The sequence below is a fragment of the Silene latifolia genome, chromosome Y (genome assembly GCF_048544455.1).
Source record: "Silene latifolia isolate original U9 population chromosome Y, ASM4854445v1, whole genome shotgun sequence".
Lineage (NCBI taxonomy): Eukaryota > Viridiplantae > Streptophyta > Magnoliopsida > Caryophyllales > Caryophyllaceae > Silene > Silene latifolia.
Window position 1 is genome coordinate 328,902,616 of NC_133538.1, and position 8,251 is coordinate 328,910,866.

The window sequence follows — 8,251 nt, forward strand, 5'->3', positions numbered from 1 at the left end:
CATAAATAAAATACAGCATTATAATATGTATGAAAATGCCAAATTTTATGCTAAATCGCCTTCAAAAAGCCAATATCGTATATTAATCGGCATTTACGGATTTGCGTGATTTAACCTTTTAAAATCACAATAATTACATAAATTCATATTTATGTACAAGTTAATTACCCTAACCTTCCTAGGACTCAAAATTAGTCTCCACTAACATTTGACAATAATTAACCTAGATTTCTTAATATTGTTCATAAATGGACCTAAAATACAAAATTATGTCATTAACTTCAAATTAAATCATAAAAATTTCAAATAATTTCAAAATTTGAAATTTAAACTCATGAACATTCTGAAAAAATTACCATGACACTCATAATGTTCAAAACTTAAGTTAAAAATTTCGAAAATTTATCGAGAAAAACAATGTTGCGGTTTATCGGATTTAACAATTATGATCCTAAAAATATGAGAAAAATTATATTCATCAACTTTTCACTTTTAGATCTGAAATATATAATAAAATGCAACATGTGACATTTTTCGTTAGTCATGAAATATGTTTTAGCATTTTTTATAATTAAAGTCACTATTTATGTGATTTTTCATCAAAAATTCATAAATCATGCATAAAGACTTCATTATAGCCAAATATTTTACACACATCTTTTAAAATTATATGTGACAACATACTAAATTTCCATGACCAGATTCGAAATATTACTCATATTAACCTGTTTAGCCATTTAAATATGATTTTAACTTGAAAAATCCATATTTTGAGCAATACAACTCATTTTATTATGAAAATATACAGGCCATCAGTAGATAATATATTTGAAAACATATCCAAAAATCACTGAAAAAATCGAAGTTTAGCTATTTTTAGTCCAAAAATGACATTTTTATCATAAAAATCACATTTTAATGCCAGTATTATATAAAATGAACAATAAAATCCATAAACAAACCAAAATTTCCTACAAATCACTTAGGACCAGAAACTTTTAACATGAAAATTTATTTTAAGGTTTTTCTTCATAAAACAAATTTAATTAGTTTCTTATATTAATCATATAACTCGGAAAAACTATAAACCGATTTGCATGCAAACAACCTAAGACTCTGATACCACTTGTTAGAATTCATTAATCTCATTAATTTACATATTCATATATGTGACATATTAATTTAATCATAAAATTAAAACTAGATCTTATGCATGCAAACATAAATAAGATAAGAGAAGAAATCATCAATCTTACTATATGATTTCGGTTTTATGGGCACCAATAAATTCACCTATTTGTTGGTTCTTGAGCTTTCCTTAAAATGGATGAAAAAAAGGTCCAAATTAGAACCTCACCCAAATGTGAATACCCAAGGAAATCTCTTAATAACTAATATTATTTTGTACTAGAAATAATATAAGTCTTACTATAAAATTGACACAAAAATATTGTGTATTTCCTCTTGAAAATTTCGGCCAAGAGGAGAGATTTGTGTGTATTTATCTCTCTATGTTTTCATAAATCATGGAGATATTATATTTTTTTTTACACTAGAAAAATTAGTTGAAGTTGTGAATGAAAAATGATTGAGGAAAAACCCTTTATCTTGCTCTAGAAAACCGGTGGGAGGAGGGACAAGGGAAGCCAATGCATGGCCTTCTTCTTCTCAAGGTGAGACTAGGCATGTAAGACTAGTCATTTAGGTTAGTCATCATGTTTTCCACTTAACATAATCAAAACACAATATTAACCTTATTTCCTCCAATATTTCGGCACACTTATCATAAAATGTAAGGTCAATTTTATTTTGTCATATGTCAATTGTGACATATGTGACATGTTACTTGACATGTGAAATTGTAATGTATTTTTAACATATTAAAAATCAACATACTCATAAAATATGTCATATACAAAATCCACTTGTAATTCGTAATCACTTGTACCAAAATGGTTTATCAAATTATAAATTACAACGTCTTGTATTTATAATAAAATATTTATTCAATTTCAATTTTCGTAAACAATAATTTTTATCCAAGCAATAAAACAATTCAATTACTTAGACCGTATCTAATATAATCAAATTACAATAAGAACCCTTAATTTTACTCACAAAATCATCCGTCAATTTTAAGCAATTTAATTAACTCGTATCGGCATACGATTAATTAAATAATCAATTAAGAGTATTTCCCTATAGGTATGACCTAAGGGGATCAACTGATCACCACCGTCGCACGACGCAATGTCAAACTCTAGTCACCAATCATTACCGATATGTGTGGACCAGTTGACTGTAAAATATTACATCCCACATGTATTCTTAAAATGAGATTTAAACATGTGATCATCATGATCAACAGTTGTGATCGCATTATTGTCGGAGGACACATATTCCAACAGTCTCGGCTTGCTCGGAAACGGGGATGAGGTAGTTGGTCCGATGGGTGGAGATGCGATAAATCTTACTTGGTAAGAAAATGGACTTGGCATCCTTGATGAGCCACTCATATTTATGATCCAAGTTATCATGCCTGATCCATTGAAACTTGTGAATCATGTTATCCATGTCGAGAAGGTGGCTCCCTTTAACCGATTTATAGGTGTTATCTTTGTTGAAATCCGGGTTAAAATGTTTTGCCAACCTCGTCACCAAGCCTCCATTAATAATAAAGACCGCACCATCCTTCCCATTCTCAATATCCAACCATCTTTTTATCAATAGTTGAAGGAAATTATAATCACTCTTGGGTTTCCCACCAACATTCAAGAAAGACTCAAGGTAAACAAAGTCTAATTCCGTCAAGTGATTGGCTTCTTTCCTACTAATCAAAGTGTTTGCCACGAACTTGTGCCAATACCTTATACCCGGATGATGAATGTACAAGTTATGACACTCTTTGAAAGTAGTGAACTTACGACCGGAGATAGCTAGCCAAATTGGTTCGGCATCAAATTCCGATGGTTTCTTTGTGAACCGGTCATGGTACATAAGCCCAAATATCTCACCAAATTCACCTTTGAGCATCGTTCTAGTCTTGTTCTCGAGACGGAATTCTACATAATTTCGAGTGTCAATCTTATACTCCCTCAAGGAGCTAATGAACTCCAAAGTCAAGGAGGGGTAGGTCAATTCATTCATTTCAAAGAGGGTTGGTAACCCCATGGACTCGAAAAATGCCTTTGTTTATTCAAGGACACCAAATGTTCTCAAAGCATCTTGACATAGAAATTTTGTAGCTAGAATCTTTTTCTTGGCTAGGGATTCGAATGTATTCCTACGCTTATCGGATAAGAAATTTACCTCCGGATAGTTCTTCAATTGTTCCACTTCCGGGATAGAGTTAGTAGCTTCCTCAATAACACGGACGGTTGAAGTAGTAGCTTGCTCCCTTTGTACCAAGACCATTGCTTTGGATGCTAGAGCTTGTTGTCTTTTAGACAATGTTGGTGTTTTTGTTGCCTTGATTCCTCCCTTGGTCCTTGCCATTGCTTTCCTTCTTGTATCAACACACCAGGTGAATGCTTGAATGCTTCTTTCTTCAAGTTTCAATGGAATGCCCAATCGATTTGGGTTTTTCGAAATTTCAGCAAACCCCAGAGAAATTGATCGATTTTTGAAGAAATTGTTGTTTGAATGGTCTTATGTCGATGAAGGAGTGACTTGTTTTTATTTTGAGCAAGTTTGGACTGTATTTGGGTGAATTTAATTGAGAGATTGTTATTTTTGGATGAGGGTTTGAAGGTTGAAGTGATGGAAATAATGGTGTTTGTGTTTGGATGTAATGAAATGAAATGAAGAAGAGGGGTTTTAGTACCGTGTTTGGAGACATAACAGGTCGGGACGGGCGACTCAAGGGCAAGTCGGGCGGATTTTTGTGCAGTGGAAAATCAGTTTTCTGGAGGGCTCTGGAGACGGGCATCTCGAGGTCAGGTTAGGCGGATTTTCAGTTTGCTCGCTCGACTTGAGCTGAAGACGGGCAGATTTGTACTCCATTGTAAATTTGACGATAAAGAACCCCTCCAGTCCCCACGACTTGAGGTGGGGTCAAGCATCTTGAGCTATGGCTTGCTCGACCTGAAGTCGGCTCGGGCAGATTCTTTCACAGAGCGGATTTTTATTTTGCAGCCCTTTCCCAATCCCCACGAGCTCAAGTCTGCTCGTGGGTCTTCACCCCGTGTCAATTCTTCTTCTTTTTCTTCTTAAATTCTTCTTGGGTAGCATTACAAAGGCTTGGCTAGCCTAGGCATATGCTTCCCCACACTTGGTCATCAAACACTACACATTTGAAGCACATTAAAATCCCTCCCTCACTTGCTCTCATATTACACAAATCTGTCAAACAAAGCATGTAAAATGCAATGAAAAAATGAGTAATGTACAAGTTAAATGAAATGCAAGTTAAGAGGTTAGAATATTTACAAATGGTGGTTTAGGGAGGACTCCACCAAACTCTCCTTCTTTTGAGAGGTGTCAAGGAGGCCAATCCACGGTGTTGTTGATGCTGTTCAACACCTTGTAGAAGTAGTCAAAAGATTATTCATTCTCATGGTAAAGGTCTTGCATAGACCCTTGCACATTGTTGTCTTCATTGTGGTAATCTGAGTCAAAGTTTTGACAAGGATCCATCAAGCCTGGGTCTAGAGTCATAGCATTCCCAACGTAGGGATTAACTAATCCTTCAAATTCATCATCCAATAGACCATAAACTTCATTTGCTTTCTCTCCTATGTAGGGTGGATCATGAGTTGACGAGAGCAACTCTCCTTCCTTGTTATCATTGCCAATGAGGCCTTCATCAAAACTTGTTATGGGTGAGTTTTGCAAGCTCTCATTCTTGTTGTGAAAAATTTCATGCTCTCCGAATAGAGTTATTTTAACATCATCAATATCTTTCTTCCAATTGGGCGGTGTGTCTATTCCCTTCTCTTTGAAATTTACATCTTTCCCTTGTTCTTTGAATGGAGATTCCATCTTCTTCTTCTCACCCTTATGAGTATAGTGATCAACCATAAACATGCCTCAAACAAATTGGGAGCTCTCATAGTCTTATCAAGGTTGAAGGTGATTATTTCATCACCTACTTCAAGTGTGAGCTCTCCATGTTTCACATCGATCACCGCTCCGGCGGTGTGTAGGAATGGTCTTCCTAGAATGATTGGAAAGTTAAAATCCTCCTCCAAATCAACAATGACAAAGTCCACCCGTATGAAGAACTTTCCAACTCTCACAGGTACATCTTCCCATACCCCTAGTGGTTTCTTTGTTGAACGATCCGCCATTTGTAAGGTCATGTTGGTGCACTTGAGATCTCCCACTCCTAGTCTTTCACATACCGAGTATGGCATGGCACTCACACTTGCACCTAGATCACATAGTGTCTTGTTGATTGTGGTATCACCAATGGTACATGGAATGGAGAAACGCCCCGGATCTTTGAGCTTTGGAGGGAATTCCCTTGTAGAATTGCACTAATCACCATTGTAAAGGAAATGGTCTCCAACTTTCGGATGGACCTCTTCTTGGTAAGGATATCTTTCATGTAATTTGCATAGGCCGGAACATGATGGATTAGCTCCGTGAATGGTATATAAACCTCTAAGTTCTTCACAATCTCCATGAATTTTCCATGTTGCTCATCAAATTTGGGTTTAGCTTGTCGACTTGGGAATGGAAGTCTAATCACAATAGGGTCATTCTCAATTACTTTAGCCTTCTCTTCATTTTTCTTCTTTGATGAGTCATTGGTTGTTGTCTCTACCACCTTAGGATTTCTTCTTAGTGGCTCAATCACATCACTTTGCTTCTCATTCTTCTCAATAATACCTTCATCAATTTGCATCGTTGGTCCCTCATATCTAGTACCGCTCCTCAAGTGGATAGCATTGATGGTCTCATGTCCTGTGGGAGGATTACCTAGAGGAGGTAATTGTCCCTTTTGTCTTTGGGAGCTAGAAGAGGCTAATTGAGATAATTGAGTCTCCAACATTTTGGTGTGAGCAAGGATATTATTGATGGTGGTTTATTTGGTTTGGCTATCCCTTTGCATTTGAGCAAAGAAATCTTGTTGGCTCTTTTGCATTTGGAGGACCGCTTTTTTGACATCAAAGACTTGGTCATTGGGTTGATTGTAGTATGGTCTTTGATTAGGATTTATCATTGGAGGTGGTGTGTATGTGGGTTGAGGGTTTTGGACATTTTGGCTTTTGTATGAAAGGTTTGGATGGAATTTGGTATTCTCATTATAGTAGTTGGAGTAAGGGGTGTCATTCTTGTATGCTTGGAAAGCATTTACTTGTTTATTTGTTCCCCTACATTCATTTTGATCATGTCCCAAGGTTCCACAACTTTCACATACTCCACTTGGGATTGAGGATGATGCCATCATATGATTGACTTGTTGTTTAGGTGATTTGGAAGCTTCATCAAGCTTAGTTATGGCCTTCTCAAACTTCAAGTTGATGGTGTCAATATGAGCACTTAGTTAAGCACCCAATTGTGTGTTGGAATCCACCTCATGCTTTCCTCCTCTAGTGGCCTTTCGTGGTCTACTATATTGGGAATTATGAACCGCCATCTCTTCGTTTTTGGCCCATGTTTGGTTGCCATCAACCTCGGTGAACCTCCCATTGGACCCCATATTAAGCACATTTCTTGAGTCTTAATATAAGCCGTTCTAAAACTGTTGAACAAGGAACCACTCACTAAGTCTATGGTGTGGACAAGAGCGACAAGTGTCCTTAAATCACTCCTATGCTTCATATAATGATTCCTCATCCCTTTGCTTGAACCCGGTGATTTGGGTTCTCAACATGTTGGTCTTCTCCGGAGGGTAGAACTTCTTATAGAAGACAAGTGCTAACTTCTTCCATGAATCAATACCAAGGGTAGCTATGTCTAGTCTCTTTCACCATTGCTTTGCGGCTCCAATCAAGGAAAAAGGAAACAACACCCATCGAATTTGGTCTTGGGTTACTCCGGTTTTAGGGATAGCATCACAATAGTCACAAAAAGTTTGCATGTGTAGATAAGGATCTTCACTAGGCATCCCTCCAAATTGGCTTCTCTCAATTAGTTGTATGAATGCGGATTTGGCAATGAAATTGCTGGTTCAGTGAGGTGGTGTTGGAGTACCATTTAGTAGGTTTTCCTCGGTTCGTATGGAAAGAGATGAAAATTTAGGCATTGTGGGTTGATTTTGTGGTTCGTTTTGAATGGGGTTCTCCTCTCCTTCTCTTGCAAAAGGGTTGGTAAACACAACACTATCCGATTAGATAACACTGACGTCCACAAGTTCTCCAATACCCAAACTTGTTGAAGCCCGTCTAGCGGTTCTTCTAAGATTGGTCAAGGTTCATTCAATTTCGGGATCAATAGGCAAAGGTCTACCTTGTGATCTCCTAGCATGCAAAAAGCAAACAACTAGAAAACAATTAAAACTAACTTGAGGAGTTTGACTTCCCAAAGGTTAAGAAATACACAACTAAAAACAACAAAAGATAACAATTCAATTGAACACCGTCCCCGGCAACGGCGCCATTTTTGGTGCGGTTCGAAACTTTGTCGTCTAAGTAAACCAACCAAAACAATATTTATAACTAAACAAACTACTCTAAGTAGAGTGGTAAGTAAAGGTTGGATCCAAAAGGATGGGTATTGAATTAAGTTATCGGTTATAGAAAGCTATGTCTTAAGGTGTCACAAATTGGGTTGAGATTTGAGGTATCAAGCTAAACTACTATAACAATGAAATGTAAAGAAATGAAAGTAAAACAAGCAAGTAAAGTGGGGGTTTGTAAACAATAGATTAAAGCACTAGGGTGTCATGGGTTCAAAGGGGATTCATGGTGGTGATCATAAAAACATGTTTTCATAGTTGCAAGCAATTTATTGTTGTAGTGAAATCGAGTTAGTTTATATCTTACTATTCATAGGAAGATTTGGGTTCCGGAACCGAGACGTCTAGACTGTACAACACCTACAAGTTGACTAACTTTCTTGCTATTCACTTCTATGCATGGTGTAACAAGACTCGAGTTAGTTTATATCTTACAAGTCTTGTTAAATAGATAAGAGATGTGAAAAATGCAAGGTTTCATAGTCTAGCAATTTATCAAGCATAACATGTGCATAGGTTAACACTACAATAAGCAAGCAATCATATGATAACTTATTAGATTAAGTATGAATCTACCCCCATGTTATAGTTCCCCTAATCCCCCATTAACCCTAGCTAGGAAACTTA

At 36.6% G+C, this 8,251-nt stretch overlaps 1 non-coding gene across 1 annotated transcript; it reads left to right on the plus strand.

Annotated features, from left to right (window-relative positions):
• Positions 1 to 6,712: 6,712 nt before the first annotated feature.
• On the plus strand, positions 6,713 to 6,820 carry LOC141635510 (small nucleolar RNA R71). Its single transcript, XR_012540193.1, has one exon. It is a non-coding gene; the product is annotated as a small nucleolar RNA R71 (small nucleolar RNA).
• Positions 6,821 to 8,251: the final 1,431 nt, after the last annotated feature.